The sequence below is a fragment of the Prionailurus viverrinus genome, chromosome B3 (assembly GCF_022837055.1).
Source record: "Prionailurus viverrinus isolate Anna chromosome B3, UM_Priviv_1.0, whole genome shotgun sequence".
NCBI lineage: Eukaryota > Metazoa > Chordata > Mammalia > Carnivora > Felidae > Prionailurus > Prionailurus viverrinus.
This window is the reverse complement of record NC_062566.1, coordinates 87008321-87025582: the sequence shown is the minus strand read 5'-3', so window position 1 is coordinate 87025582 and position 17262 is coordinate 87008321. Positions and strand designations below refer to the sequence as shown.

At 36.9% G+C, this 17262-nt stretch overlaps 1 pseudogene; it reads right to left on the bottom strand.

Moving 5' to 3' along the window:
* Positions 1-4318: 4318 nt before the first annotated feature.
* LOC125168116 (pre-mRNA-splicing regulator WTAP-like) lies at positions 4319-8222 on the bottom strand (annotated as a pseudogene).
* Positions 8223-17262: the final 9040 nt, after the last annotated feature.

The following is a 17262-nucleotide window of genomic DNA, read 5'->3' as shown; positions in this document are numbered from 1 at the left end:
CCTGCTTCTGCTTCTGTGTCTCCCTCTCTCTCTGCCCCTAACCCACTCACATTCTGTCTCTGTCTCTCTCAAAAATAAATAAACATTAAAAAAAATTTTAAAAAAATTTATATAGAAAACAGAAATAGAAACGTAACTGAAAATAAAAATGCATATTTTCAAAAATATTGGCATATTCAAATAGATATAACTCTAGATTCTTTATTTTTCAAAAACATCTATATATTCCATGAAAGACATTTATTAATTTCCTCAGGAGTACTAGTTCATCTGTGAGAAAAAACTAGCAAATAATCAACATTAGCCATTGGGAACATTTATGGTAGCATCGCCTGAGGCAGGTTCTCTGAAGACTGCTCACAGAGAATTTCTGGAACTCATCAGCAGACAATATTCTCTTTAACTTGTTTATTAATAAGGGAAAAAGAAAGTTGTATCCAAGTTTGGTTGTCAAGAATAGTTTAGGATTTATTATCTGTAGCACCTTAAAAGAAGGGGCTTTAAGTGTGCTTCTTATCACAAATTGGGAATGATTAGAATGTGTAATTAAAATATATACTTTGGAAGTAGGTTAATACAATGGAAAGCAAAACATTCATTAAATGCAGTGAGTTTGGCAATGAATGCATTGTTTTATGTGCTGAGTGTGGCTGACCACCTGAAATAGATCAGAAATAATTTTGATTATAGGAAAACCACAGGATCCCAGGAAGACAGAGTGAGATCTTCTGGGAAATATTTAATTGTAGCCATGTGGCAAACATACTTTAATATTTGGCTGACTAATTTCTGTGTGTATTCTTTAGTAGAAAACAGATCTCACTAGGGCTCAATCTAACACTGCATTCAATTCTTTCATGCTTCTGAAAAGTTTCAGCTGTATATTTTGGATGCAATTCTGTCAGTTGCATAAAGAAATACAGATGTGATCACTTATCATGAGAGAAAGCTGGTGCTGGAAAATTCCCAGGGAAGATGGGAGATAAGTCTAACCTTGCTGAGTATCCTGATGATTATCAAACACCATATGGCACAAAGACAAATGGCGTTAAAACAACATAACCATTGTTCAATACTTTCAGACATTTATGTCAATATAGCAAGGAGGAATGATAATAAGAATGGTTGGTGGAGATGTATGCATGATGGTGTGAGGCAGAGATGTCCTAAAACATATTAAGACATAACAGTATTGGAACAACTGGATTCTAGTTCTCTTTGACTAACTACCTGTGTGAAGTTTACCAAATCACTCTGTTTTTCTGGGTATCATTGCAAAAATCCAAGATTGAATAATTAAATGATATTTCAAGTTTCTTAATGACTTCAAAAATCCATTTATTTAAAAACAATCTCAGTTTTCACTTATTTATGTTTTCTGGTGTAAAAAATTGATTCTTTACTTATAAAATAAGTTATGGTAAAGCGAGGTACAGCATGGTGATTACAGTTATATTGTGTATTTGAAAGTTCCTAAAAGAGTAGATCTTAAAAATTCTTATCATAAAAAAATAACTATGTATGGCAATGAATGTTAACTAGACTTACTCTGGTGGTCATTTTGCAGTATTTCCAATATTAAAACCTTATGTTGTATACCTGAAACTAATATAACGTCTTAGGTCAATTACATCTCCATTTATTTTATTTTGTTTACATTTTTAAAAATATTTGTATTTATTTTTGAGACAGAGAGAGACAGAGCATGAGCAGGGGAGGGGCAGAGAGAGAGGGAGACACAAAATCCAAAGCAGGCTCCAGGCTCTGAGCTGTCAGCACAGAGCCCGGCACCAGGCTTGAACCCACAGAGCTTAAGATCATGACCTGAGCTGAAGTTGGATGCTTAACCGACTGAGCCACCCAGGCGACCCTACATCTCCATTTAAAAAAGAAAGAAATCTTTTTCTTTAACCATAAAAATTAGATAGTAAGTTGCCTATTCAGTAGATTTAATGCATTTTAATACTATTTTAATTTATAATTCTCTCAACTTTCCCTCATTATTTCTTTCAGTTGAGTTTTGGACTACATTTATTTTGACATTTTAAGTAGTCTCCATGCCCAAAGTGGGACTTGAACTTATGATCCTGAGATCAAGAGTTGCATGCTGTACTGACTGAGGTAGTCAGGTGCACCTGGACTACATTTTTTATAACTAAATCTGCCCACCCCCACCCGCCCCATCCCCCCACACACAAACACATATTCAGAGTAGAAAATATTTCTGGCTACATGGTAAAATAGCAACTAATAAAAATGTAAGTAAATCTATATCTATTTTAAAGTTGCGATCATAGTCAATTAATATGTCTTTTAAAGTTCTATTAAAATGTATTTAATAATTAACAGATTTTGGGTAAAAGGAAGACTAACACTTTGATTGAAGATGATTTTTTGGTCTTGAATAAGTGTGAATGGTGTCCTTGAATTGTGAACAATGTTAAGTAGTTAATTTATTTTTCTTCTTTGGAATCTCGTAAGTATCAATTCTATTTCCAAAGACTATTCACAAATAGGGTGTATTATCACACTCATCCATCAAATTCAGTTACTATCCAACCAAGTAGTTGAATTAGGTGTTGCCTATATTGGATATTGATTTTTAATTTTTTCTTTTTCTTTCTTTTTTTTTTTTTTACAAGAAAAATATTTATTTAGGTTTGGTCAGTATAGGTAAGATATACTGGAGGGCCACCTGGGTGGCTCAGTCGCTGAAGCATCTCACTCTTGATTTCAGCTCAGGCCATGATTTCACAGTTGGTCATGAGATTGAGTCCAGCATTAGGCTCTGAACTGGGCATGAAGCCTGCTTAAGATTCTCTCCCTCTCCTTCCCTCCCCACCTCTCTCTCAAAAAAGTTAAGATTTTTAACTATTATAGGACTTCATCAGCAAGTCCAACTTTTAGTGATAAAACTACTGTACTGGGCAAAGTTAGCAGTCAAAAACCCACATCTACCCTAACATAAGTACAACAGCATGACCGAGAAGGCCCTTACACAACACAGATTCTAGGATAAACACAGATTTCTACAGACATCGTGTTACACTTTAAGGAAAGTTTTCCATTCACAACTGCACATTAACTCATATACAAATAACTTGACCCTACATAAAAATGTCCTTTCAACGACATTCAAGGTAATTGTCACAATTTTCAAAGTAGCAGAGGTACTAAAGAAAGGAAAAAAAAGAAAAAGAAACACACTCACAAAAAGGTAAATTGTGACAAAAGTACGCGTTAATTTTCTGGACAGTATCCTGTCTCAAATTAAAAGACACTATATAAAGTTTGCTGGAAAAAATATTCCAAAACTGAGCCCTGTACATTTACACTTGAGCCTGAGCCACTCTGAATGTGGCAGGAACCTGTAGTTCAGTTACCTTTCCCATGCACTTTTTTCTCCTCCTGAGGGTCATGATTGCCGTCTGTGTCGTTTGAGTGGTGTGTGAGAGAATTTTCACTGCCCGCAGGAAAGTCTACACTTACGTACCCCCACACTGAGTTGGTTTCCATAACTACTACCTCCTCTGCAGGTTCTCTCCTCTGAGCTCTTAGAGGATTTATTACCATTCCCCGGAGAAAAAATGCTATCTTCTGCTGTGTCCCTCCCCCTGCGAAATCCAGACCTAGATGTGCTCTGCCAGGAGGAACTGCCATTACTTGGACCATTGGCAGCCGACTGCAGTCTTTCCCTGTGGCCTCTGCCTGTCCTTCAGGCTCAGAAGTGTAGTCTTGCTGGTACTTGGGCTGGAACCTGAGATTGCTGCTATTGGTACTAAGCCAGCTGCTGGCGTGTCCCTGTCAGTTGCTGCTGAAAAACTAGCCTGGTGCTCAGCATGCCCTCTACTTCTTCCTCAAGTTGAATGATGAAGTCATTCAGTGCATCCTGACTGCTTTTAAGTTCCTCGCTGTTTTCTTCCGTAAAGCCAACTCTGCTTCAAGTTGTGCGACACGTCCCTGTGACAGCTGACTTCGAAGCTCTTGAAACACTTGGTTAAGCATTCAACACTTTGCCATTCACACTTTGCCTGTTTGGCTCATTCGAGTGTAGACCCAGAAGTTCAAGAGTCACAAAGTCCACATTCTTATTGGCAAAACTGATACACAGTGTCTCTAAGTCACTATGCTCATGGTTCAGAGCAATGCATGTTCCCTTTTTACAGTTTACTGGACTTTTACATGTTCAAATCACGATTTTAAATCTCTAGGTTTTCATTCCTCCAAACTATCTGAAGACACAGTGTGCCACATAGACTTGAGACTTCGGTTTTTCTATTTGCTTCCAACAGAAACATTTCTCAAGTGTCTACATGCTCTAGAAGGGGAATTTTGGGGAGGTGGCTACTTCTTTGGAATAGTCCCATACCATCAGGACTCTGAAGCAAGGGGAGGGTAAAGAGAAAAAAGCTAAAACACAAGGTTCATCTGATAAGTTTTACATTAGTCATGATAAGCTGAAAGTGTAAGATTGTGGCTTTGTCTCCAATAGCCCAAGTCTTGCTGTGAAAGTACTTGGCTGTCCTACTATAGCTTTTTCCTAGTGGGATGGTCATTCAAGTCTTGGCTGGGGAGTATGATTTGTTTACCTAGCAGGCATAAACTTCTAGGCACTCAGTTCATTTGGGACTTGCTCCAGTTTGCCCTAAGTCTGTTCATTTTTAGGAAAAACAAGTTGATCACTGGGTCTCAGATCTTGTGGATCTCAGTTGGGCACTGCTAGGCTGTTGGATTTGCCTGAGGTACTGCATTTGGGTAGTTCACTCTTGTGTCTTTTGCTCCTTGGTTGCTAGTCACATTACAAGGATGTCTTCCTTGAGTGCAGGCTCTTACAGCTTTAGTTTTTCATCAGACTCCCCTAAGCCAGGTCCATCATTATAATTAAAATCTGGAGTGCCTGGGTGGCTCAGTGGGTTAAGCAGCCAACTCTTGACTTCAGCTCAGGTCATGAGATTGAGCCACATGTCAGGCTCCATGCTAACAGCATAGAGCCTGCTTGGGATTCTGTCTTGCTCTCTCTCTCCACCCTTCCCCTACTTGGAGGCGCTCAAAATAAATAAACATGTAAAAAAAAAAATCTGTGTACTTGCCCTCCAAAGCTTGGACAAATAGTTCATATTGTTTTAATCTTAAAATTAACTCATTTCCTGCATTAACTATGAAGTCTGTTTTACTCAAACCTTTTTGGGAAGAGGTTCCTCCTTGGTCAGCTTGAATCGTCTCCAGACAGAGGCTGTGCCAGTGCCAGTCACATAAGCCAAGGCCGTGCTGCTGGCTTGCAACCCAGGCTGCCAGGCCCTGCTACCTCTGGCCTCCCGACTCCTCCTCCTGCTGCAGCCCCTGTGCTCCCGCTCCCCTTTCTATATCATATTTATTTTTGGTGTCTCTGAAACCTTAATTTTCCCCTGAAAATTAAACATTCTTATTATATGTAGATGGATCCTCCTAACACTGGATGACACGAATGAAGACACTGTTAGTCCACACTTGTGAACCAGATAATACTATACCAATTAGATCAACTTTGACAAATTTTATTTGACACTATGACACAGATTTTCAGTTTATGTTAGCTAATTATATATATAGTTGTGCATATATGCATGTATACGTATATATACACACATATATTTGCATACATATATGGTCATACTTACAATTTTATAGCTATAACTTGTGAAGTCATGGATGTTTAAGGATCGTTCTATAAAGCAGGTTATATTCAAACACAGTATTACAATTTTTAAAAGTAATGTACACAAATTCCAGAATGTCAGGATTTCCTTGACAGATTGCTGTAATAATGAAGAGATATATATGACTGCTGTTTCTATAGTAACAGGATAGAGTCAGGTAATCAAATACAGGATATATATATTTTTAAAATTTATACCCACCCATCCCCATCCACATACATGATAAAAGTTTCTTCTTTGTATATACATTATTGGTTATACCTCATAACCAATAAATTTAAAAAAAAAGTCTTGACCATATTCCTCTAATATTTCTAATAGGTTACATCTAAAATTTTCAAAATGACAGAAACTGGTTTTCCGATTACTTGCTCTTGTTTGTGTTTATGGTTTGATTTTCATGAAATACTGTATTATAGACATAGGATAGATAAATGTAGAGATAGAGATTTATATTTTTCTAATTTTATATGCAGATTAATTCTTACCATTGAGAGAATTAAATTAGATCTCTCCAACTCAGATGTGAATGCATATCTATGTATATCTGGGTTCTCAACATTGCCATAATTGACACCTGGGACTAAATAATTCATTATGGGAGGTTGTCCTGTACAATGTAAAATATTTAATAGCATCCCTGGTCTCTGTCCACAAAATGCCACCACCACTCCCAGTTGAGACAAGCAATGAATGCATACATCTCAGGCAATGTGTACCAAAGATGTCTTCAGTTGTTGCCAAATGTTTCCTGGGAGACAGATTGGCCCCTGTTGTGAAAAGCTGGTCTAATGTTTTAAAAGTATTCATTACCAGTCCAATACATATTAAAGATGATCAGGAATAAATTGATTCAAGCATTTGAACTATATGAAAATTAAATACAAAATTTTGATGAGTTTTCAGACTCTTCTAATCATTCAAATCCTGGGTCTTTAAAATATTAGCTACATCAGTAAATTTATTTCCTAAAAAAAAAAAAAGTCATTTAATAATATGTAATAAAAAAATCACACTATATGTGATTTTTAAAGGAAATTTAAAAGGTGTAAGATTTTGTGCTATGTACAAGCTAATTAATTTGCTTGCCATGTTTTCATGTATGCTGGTGGATGACATGAGATTCCTAAGTCAAAGACAGACAGTTTATTGCCAATCAATAGCAGTAGCCAGATTATCTGATTTATATAAGTTCCTGAAGTCCCATTTTTTTACAGGGAGACACAAAGAGAGCCAGATGATAACTACATACGTAGGGTGGATTATATTATGGGAAAAAACCTCTGAGTCTAGAGAGTTCAAATCTCATCTGATGGGGAATTAGTATACTGTCCCTTTGTTCTAAAGGTGACAGTATATCTTTCAAGCCTGTTTGCTATGAAAATATCCTATGAAAAAAGTCTGGAAGAAAGACAGCCCATGCTTTGCCCCCAAGATATACAAAAACATGAGACCCAGGGAGAATTGTTTCTCAACAGGTCCTACATACAGGTAGATTACATCAAATATAAACTCAAATTTAATTACTGCAAAACAAATGTTGAAACACTTTGAAATAAAGAAAGACTGGCATATACTGACTTTATCACCATTATAAAAATATAAAACCTATGTAAGATGTGTAATGGCTGGCCCTAAATTTTAAAATAAAAATAACCATGCTTTTAATCGTCTTCCTGTTTTCCACTTCTAGAAAGAGTGTCCTGTGGTAATTACAGAATCATATATGAGAACTAGCCTGCCTAGATTCAAATTTTGGGTTAGCTACTTACCAGTGATCCGACTTGAGAAGAGTTTTCTTTTTTTAATTGTTCACTCAGTTTTCTGTAAAAGAAAGATGCCAATACTTGTCACATCAGCTGTTTCTAAAATTATGAATGGTAATTCAACGTATACTGCATAGAAAATAAATTCTCAATAAATACTATTATTTTTCACTGTATGAGTGCATCCAGTTTGCAAGTCACTGAAGCAAGCGTTGAAATGCCAAGATAAATAAGACACGATCCTTGTCTTCATGAAGATGATGGTTGTTAGATGAGAGAAACATTCACCAGAAGTTAGTTATTTTATCTTTAAATATGGTAAAGTTATGTAGAAAATATTATACTTTCTATTAAGGTCTTTTTATGCTATATAATTAAAGAAAATATGAGTATAATTTATAAATTAAAAAAAATTTATTTTAACTTGAAAAGTGAGTTTCCCATATCTCAAATAACCATATATAAATATACAAATATACAAATAACTATATTTTGTATCATGGTGTTTGGAGGTTGAATGAAAATTAAAATGCAATAATATTATTGCTTCTTTAAAAAAAAAATAGTGTTTATTTAGGAGAGGGAGACAGAGAGTAAGCAGGAGAGGGACAGAGAGGGAGAGACAAAGAGACAGAATCTGAAGCAGGCTCCCGGCTATGAGTTGTGAGCACAGAGCCCGAGGCAGGGGGCTCGAATTCACCAACCGTGAAATCGTGACATGAGCTGAAGCTGGACACTTAACCAAATGAGCTGCCCCCATTACTACTTCTTTTAAACCATTTAACATAGACATGGATATAATATTCATTCTAAAACACTGGCGATGTAGTAAAACATTGCTATATTTTAGCAGTCTAGTGAAATAAGAGATGGCTCTAACATTTATTACTATTTCCTTAAAACACTTTTAAAGTTATTTTTAAGTTTTTTAATGTTTTTTTATTTATTTTTGAGAGTGACAGAGCATGGGTAGGGAGGAAGAGATGGAGAGAGGCACAGAATCCCAAGCAGGCTCCAGGCTCTGAGCTGTCAGCAAAGAGCTTGATGCGGGGCTCAAACCCACAAACCGTGAGATCATGATCTGAGCCAAAGTAGATCAACTGACTGAGTGACCAGGTGCCCCTAAAGTTCTTTACCTTCTACATACAATTTCTAGAAAACTAAATTTATCTCAGATTGGGCCTTAAATTTTTGTTTCTCTGAATATTTTTGTGATGTTTCTGGGTTTAATTACAGGCTATTTTTTTTTTAATTTCTAACTTTTCCTTAGTATTAGTATTCCAGAATAGACAGTTTGACTCATATTCTTGATATTTTCTAATATCGCTTCAAATTTTCTTTGTCTTTGGCAATTTGGGATGCTATTTCTTTTACTTGACTCATCCTCCATGTCCATGATTCAGTTTAGATACTAACTCAGCAAAATTCTCTTTGATCTTCCTAATGAAAAATTTCTGTAACATGCTTCTATCTTTCACCCATTATTTTTTTTCTAACCAACATTTGCTGCACTTTATGGGCCAAGCACTCTACAATGTGCCTAAAAGAGAGATTAAATAGGATACCACTTCTTTCTCTCCAGGAACATGAGGTTTAGAAGTGAATATTGATTTGTAAACTTACTATTTTAATTTCAGACAATGACTTTCTGTAGCCTGTTAGCTATGTGAACAGGAACACACAAAGGTGGGGAATAAGCTCATACTTGAAAGTACTAGGAAACATCTAATGAATAAAATAGGAAACAAATTCTAAGGAGAAGAGGGGGGGAAAAGAGCATTTTAAAACCAGGGTATTTTTTTACTGAAATCTTACATTTGGTAGGCCTGGAATACAGGTTATGTTACAGGTGAAAAGCTGATGTAGTTCTTTGGAAACATAGATATTAGATCAGGACAGGTTCAAATATTTAAAAAACGCACACCAGGTGCTACAATTGTGTTAGACTTCATTAACTCTGACAGTAACGTAGAAACCATATATGAGCTAATACTAGTTAATTAGAATGAGGATACCTCTGTTTGACGCTATACTGACTAGTGCAAGAAAAAACTGACAATTCCCCTCAAGATTTGTTTTCTCAGTTTCTCTTTATGTCCATGTTATGTCCTTCTTCCCTTTGACTTTTACCTCTTTATAGAACAGAAACAATGGGGAAACCTGAGATATTTGAGAAACCCAAAGCTTTCCATGTGGCTGGAGTGGACTGAGAAGTGGGAACAATGGAAGGTAATGAAGTCAGGGAGTTCATATGAAATTAATCATATTTTGTATCGTTCTATGGATTAAAATACATTTCCAGAAAATACATTTAAAATTTTCAATAAAACTTTTAAAATATGTGAATACGAATAGATTTCTAACACATGACCTCCCTGTAGTCAATACCGTGGAGGGTCCCCTCAAGAGCACACTATTTTCTTAAGGGTTGGTTATCAGTTTAGAGATTTTGTTATCACTACCATAAATGCAAATAGTATCTGTGGATTTTCAATTCATAAGGATTTCTAGGATCCACACTGGAATGAAGTATGTTTAATAAATTAGCACAAAGAATAGAAATACGAAGTTTTCATATTCAATTATTTTTGTTCGTAGTATCATGCCAGTTAGTGATAAATTGCCCTCCCGCTCCGAAATGACCCTGTTAGATTGCTCTGTCAAAATGATACTTGCCTTTCTGCATTTTTTTTTTTTTCCTGTTTCAGCTGGCAAGAAGTTTTGTCAGTTGAAGGGACTGAAGAGGCGTTCCAGGAAGTTTTTCTTCCCAGTTCGCTTCTGCTCACTCACAGCAGTCGACTTTTGCAAGCGTTGGCACACCTTCAGGGCCCATCCCTGGGCTGCAGCAGGGCAACACAGAGCAGGCAGCAGCTTGCCCAAGCGCCCAGCCCCCTCTGCTTCCTAGCGGAGTCTCTCCAGCTCCGCCGGCGCTCGCTTGCAGATTCTTCTACTCCGGGCTCCTGCAGTGCACACCTGTGCGCACTCCCCCGAGCACGCAGCCCCCTCCGCCTCCTAGCAGTGTCTCTATGGCTCCGCCAGCCCTTGCTTGCAGATTCTTCTACTCAGGGCTCTTACAGTGCGCACCTGTGCGCCCTCGGCTGTAGGCACCTTCCTCACTGCCTTCCCACACCACCGTGAGGTTTTATGGCAGAGTCCCTCAGACCCCTGAATCACACTAGACTTCCCCAGTGCCCTCCTCCTCCAGTGCGTGGCAGCCGACAGCACCCACAAAAGGACAGCTTTCCCTGTCACCCAAGAGGGCAGAGTTTTGGCAGGTTCTACTACAGGGTTAAGGCTAGAATTAGGGGTAAGAGAAGGGTTAGATACTTCTCTACCATTCGATGAGCCACAGCTGTGACTTCTCTAACAAGGCCCGCATGTCAGCCTGGGGGGAAGGAGTCTCCTACAGGCACTGGGTCTCAGCCCTAGAGCTAGTGACTGCTGTTTCTATATTTAGAGTTCTCTACTTCTTACTAGCCAATCTCTTCTTACTCTAATCTTCTATTATTTTTTTTATTGTTTATTTATTTATTTTGAGAGAGAGAGAGAGAGAGAGAGAGAGAGAGAGAGAGAGAGAATCCAAAGAGGCTCCGTGCTGCCAGCACAGATCCTGGAACGGGGTTCCAAGGGACAGACCTTCAGATCACGACCTGAGCTGAAATCAAGAGTCCTAGGCTTAACTCACTGAGCCACCCAGGTGCCCCTAATCTTCTGTTGTAATTAAAATTATATTAAATTCCCCTGTCGAAATTACTGTATGGTTTCTTTCTCCTAATTTGACATTAACTGATATAACACAGGACAATGCAAAAATCATAGTCCACAATTCCATTTATTGATCTTACTCTGTAAGTTTAAATTTGACGGTCTCCAATATTGTAGCATCATCAGTATTACTATAAGCCTTACCACTCATTTTGTAATGAATATTCAATATGAAGCTGGCACTGTTTTAGTACATTTATATATGTATCAAGTAAGTGAATCCTTACAAAAACATATAAGACAATATTATTTTCCTATATTTAATGGATGAGTTAACCGACACTAAATAGTTTAAGTATCTTGTCCAGTATTGTGTAACTCAGTTAAATGGCAAAGCTGATATTCACATACGGTGTTTCTGGCTACAGAATCTATGTTACTGTCATACCCTGTTAAGGTTTTATTGCCCTCAATATATGCACATCTCTCTCAAATAAGAACACACTTGTGTTAGTTGTATTAATAACACAGATAAATAATATGTAGAAGTATTTGGAATATTTCTACAAAAGCCAAGGAAGATGGTGAAACCTTAGCACATTGCTGTATAATTCTAATTACCATTAATTATAGGTACTGATCATATCTAAACCTGTATTAATGATAGACATTTAAGCAGACACAATAAGTTTGCCAGAGCAATAACCTGTTTTTTTGCCTTTATATTTTAATTAGATTTTCATCCAGAATTAATTACTTCAATTATTTTCTACTTGTAAATATATGTTTATTTTCATTATTGTTATAAAATATCTGGAAAAAATGCAGTGTGTCCAAATTTCACAAGTCACATACTCAAGCTCTCTGAATAGCAAATTCTTAATGTCCGGGATTTTCCTTACTGACACTTATGACTTATTAGTATCTGACTTCTATATAGGGAAATAAATGTCATCTGCCTCATCTCATAGAATATAAGCTACTTCTGGGGAAGAGCCATGTCTGTCTAATTCTTTAAAGCTTAGCACAGAGGCAGTTTGTGTTGAATGAATGAATACATAATGAAAACTAAAATAATTCTCCCCAATTTTATTTTTCATTTAATACCTTCAAATCTGGGATGTGCTTTTCTTGGGGAGGAAGGGAGATCTGTTCTTATACATATAAATCATTTAGACCACATTGCGCTTTTAGTCCTTCCCTCTTTAACATCATTCTCTCTCTCCTTTTTTAAGTTTATTTCTTTTGGGAGAGAGGGGAGGGGCAGAGAGAGGAGATAGAGAATCCCAAGCAGTTTCCACACCAGCAGCGGCAGCACGGAGCCTGACACGGGGCTCGAACCCACTAACCATGGGTCATGACCTGAGCCAAAACCAAGAGCTGGATGCTTAACTGACTGAGCCACCTAGGCGCCCCAACACCATTCTCTTGAAAACAAGTTCTATCATTCTACTATTAAGCCCTGCCTCTTTTTGATAGGTTCTGAACACTTTGTGCTCGGTAAGAGTTGATGATGGATTCTTTCATCTACAGTTTCTAACTAAACGAGGAAGTATAATGATGTAACACAATGCATTGCATTTTCTAGGTGTCAGTGTGTGGAATTATGTGCTTCCTCTAATGATGCTATGTTGAGGAAATGGAATGTAAAGTATCATTTTGAGCCTGTAAATGTGGCATGTTGCATAATGAAAAAGAAAAAGTGGCAGTTGTTCAGAGATATGCTGGTGGAGCCTTACTGCAGAATTATAACAAAGAATACTGAGGGTGAGCTAGAGGATATTTTAAGCTCTGCTTTCATCTTTTTTATTTGTTTCTTCTCCAGTGCTATGTTTTAATTAAAAGAGTAAATTGAAACAGCCTGAATCTTTTAGCACCAATGTTCTCTAGGGATGTTACACAGCCAATTAGGTTAAGAACCAGGCATCTGCAACATAATTTTCAGCCAACTAGTCAATGACTAGCACTCTGGCCCTGGATAAATCTCATAATCCCTTTGTAACAGTTTCAATACTGGCAAAGTGTAAGGACAAGTTTGTCAGCACATAGTTCCACTCACTAGGAATAAAATGACTCTAAGGCAACACTCAGGACTAAGGGCTATTGAATTCACTCCAAACCCAGTATTACAAAGGGAAAAAGTTGACAGATCTTGATGATTTACTTCAAATCATGATACGAGGAATTAATATTTAAGAGGAAACTGAAACATTTAATCAAAAAAATAATGAACATGCAATATGTAGTTTGCACAGGAGACTTTTGCATATATGCCAAATAGATTATTCATTTCAGCAGACCATTTGACTGCCATTTTTTCACTTTCACTTACTTATTTCTATGTAGTCAATTAGTGAGATTAATAATTTCAGATATAGGGGCACCTAGGTGGCTCAGTCGGTTAAGTGTCCGACTACAGCTCACAGATCATGGGTTCAAGCCCCACATCGGGCTCTGTGCTGACAGCTCAGAGCCTGGAGCCTGCTTCAGATTCTGTGACTCCCTCTCTCTCTCTCTCTCTCTGTCCCTCCCCTTCTCATGCTCTGTCTCTCTCTGTCTCTCAAAAAATAAATAAACGTTAAAGAAAAAAATTTAAAAAAAAATTCAGATATAAATGTGGCTTAGAATATCAGGTTGGACATTTAGATTTAGATTTAGGCAGCTATGGACTTCATAAAATTGAGGTACACACACATTGCTCTTTAATAGACTCAAGGGCCCAAAACAAACATAATTAACAATTAAAAATAAACTCTATCAAAACAAAGTGGATACTCTGATAGAAAAAAGCAACAAAGCATTCCCGCCAATTCCTTGTTCTGGTGGAGTTGCACATGTAACATTCAGGGAATCAGAATTTATATTTTCAAGATAATCTGCACATAGAAATCTCTGTTTAACAAGCATATACAATAACACCTTATTTTGACTAAAGTTCTGTCACCATTCCTGAGGGATTTCTCTTAAATTGCAGATGCCTAATGTTAACACTCTGAATTGGTATTAAAACCAGTGGTAGAGAACTGGAATGATCTCTACTCTTTCCTGTCCTTTCCACATACTTCAAATTGTTTTTATTATTCATTTCTGTTTCTTAGCAAACATTGTATGTATGTATTTGTGTTAATGAGAAATAAAATTTTGTTCCAACCACAAGACTAGATTGAGTTTAACAATCTTGAATTCTTAGAATTGCTACAAGACTAAAGAAGAAAAAAATATATATAAGCAAAGGAAAACAGACATTATTAAAAAAAGAAGAAGAAAGAAGGAAATTAAGAAATTGAGAAAGAATGAAAGCAAGGGGGGGGGAAAGAGGAAGGTAGTGGAAAGGAAAGGGGGAAAATGGTATCACGATCCCTATCAAAAGGAATTTGATTTTATATTTTTAAACATTTGAATTGTTTAAGTGATTGTTTACTAATCGAGAATCATTTTCTTTGAGACAAAATGTGCTTGTGAATAAATGGATAGTTAAGGGAAAGCTCAAGTGTTGTTGCATTGTAAGTCACAGGTAGCTGAGTGTGAGGTATTTTTCCTTTTTGGTGTAAATTTTTGGCTCCATCTAGTTTGACAGCATGGACCCGGGGCTTTCACCACACCAAGTCAAGCCAACTGCACACTCCCACTCTTTATACGCTACCATCTGGAGGGCTGTTCCCATTTATCATGAACTAACTTGGGCTCATCCGTCAGATGCTATTTGATGCGACACTATGAATCAAGCTTCCTTTGCACCCGCAAATTCAGGTCAGACATCCTACTTCTGGGATTCCATAAAACCTAGTACTTCCATGCAATATCAATAACACAATATATCTTTGGTGTCTATTGTTTTTCTCTCATTCAATTGCAAGCTATGCTCTAAGGCTACAAAATATGGTTTATGATAATATATGTCTTCTATAAAACTTCCTTTATGCTGAGCACTGTCCTTTACACAGATTATAATCCTAAATTCCTTATATTTATTTAATTCTCAAAATGATCCTGGAAGATAGGTGGTATTACCTTCTGTTCATCATTAGAGAGAGAGAACCAAATAGAGATTAAAGAAGTTTTCCAGGGCATGTAGTAGGTGATTAAGTCAGGGTTCTCACACAGAAAAACTGGTAACGAGACTTTCCTCTAATATTTTTTCCCACTATTTTAGCCCTGAGTTATAATCTGGAACATAATATGCACCCAGCAGATAGTGCTTAAAAAATGATTGTTCTACTATTTGCACGACTACATAGAAAATAAATCTACTATTTTCAGGTATTTTGATTTTATTGCCAAAATCCTTATACTGACTCTATTTGCTCTACTGGCATTTTGCTATCACAAATGAGCAATGAATTATTCCCCCCTTAAATAAATATCTAAGAGGTTTCTGTTCTGTTTATCTTGCTAATTATTTAAACTAGAGGACAAGCAAAAGAATATCAAAACAGCCTTTTATATAGAGGAGTTTTCTGTAGAATTGTGTATGTGGTGGTTTCCTCTGAAAAAGAAATAAAGTTACAACATGTTTAAAGTCCATTCATCCATCTACTAGTGCATAAATCCATTATAAAAATATTAGCTGAATTCCTACTATAAGCCATACACTGTGTTAGACCTTGGAGTTATGATGGTGAGTTGTAAAGCATAGTCTTTCCCTCATGAAACTTGGTGGATGAGTGATACAAATAAGCATAAACAAAATAAGATATGCATGTGATTCCAAACCCTGACAATGCTTTGAAGGGGAAATACACGGAACTGACAAGGCATATAAGCAGGGATCCTACCTCAGAATGTGAGACCAGGGAAGGTCCTAAGTCAGGAAGAAGCAAGAGTAACTGACCAGTCTGGAAATGAACTTGGAGAGAAAACTGGAATCGCATGACTAATAATAAAATTATTAATTTTATTTTTATAGATGAGGAAACTGAAGCTAGGGTGATATGTAGCTTGCCAAATGAAAATTTAGGTAGCGGGCAATTTTGTCTGTCTTAAAGCATCACAGCCAGATGTTTTGCCAGTTAAAATAGAAGACAGGAGTCACTTGAGTGTTGTCTAGGAGGTAAGACATGCCACAGTGGTAGATTGATTTGGGGAAGGTCAGAGTGGTTAAGGTAGAGATGATGCTCAGGTTTATTACTTGTGAACTAGATGTAAATGGTCCTGCTCATTATGATGAGGAAGAGAAAGTAATTGTACAGAGAAGATCAAATTTTCAGCTTTGGATATAGTGTTTTCAGATGATTTGGGGATGTTGAAGATGCCATACCAGTGATTCAGATGTAAGATCTGCGACAGAGGAGGTACTAAGTATTTGGGGGTCCTAAATACTGACAGCAGTTATTGCCAAAGGCAGAGGCATTACCCCCTTGAAGACAACAGTATCCACATAAATGTAGCAGGGCCTACATTTTTAGAAGCTCCAGGATAAAAGGCAGATCTGTAAATTCTAAAAGAAGCCTGAGGGAAAGTAGCTATACTTGTAAGGAAAGCTTGGGGAATTATGGATGGAGAGTGTTTCAATCTGGACAAATTATCAAATGTGTGGAATGATGATACAAAGTTACATAAAAAAATCTTTAAATTTCAATTAATAGAGGTAATTGCTGACCTTAATGATAGCTCATTCAGTGTACGGATAGAAACAGAGGCAAAGTAAACTGAGAAGTGTCAGATGAGAAAACTGAACCAGAATTTGGGGATCATTTAGGCTGTTAAGAGAATAGCCAGAATGGCAGGAAGATAGGGAGTGAATTTGAAGGAGTATGTTTGACATTTTTTTTTTTAACAAACAAAAATGACTTGTGTGGGAAATCAAATAGCTATATCCTGGGTTAGGAGACTATAGAGAACACATTGCAAAGCAGAATACTGCTTTCTGGCCTTGCTGAAAACAGCGGGGCATGCTTCATTTATCTAGTTAATGTATATTTACGGGGCACTCACTTCTTATCTCGTTAATGTATATCTGGGGGTTTGGTCCTGCCGACCATGTTATCACATAGAATATGTTTACCCTGTCTTGTTTTTCTGCACATTTTCTATATGTTCTTACTGGCACATAGCTCCCTGAGTATTGAACAATGTTTCCTTAAATGTATGCTCAA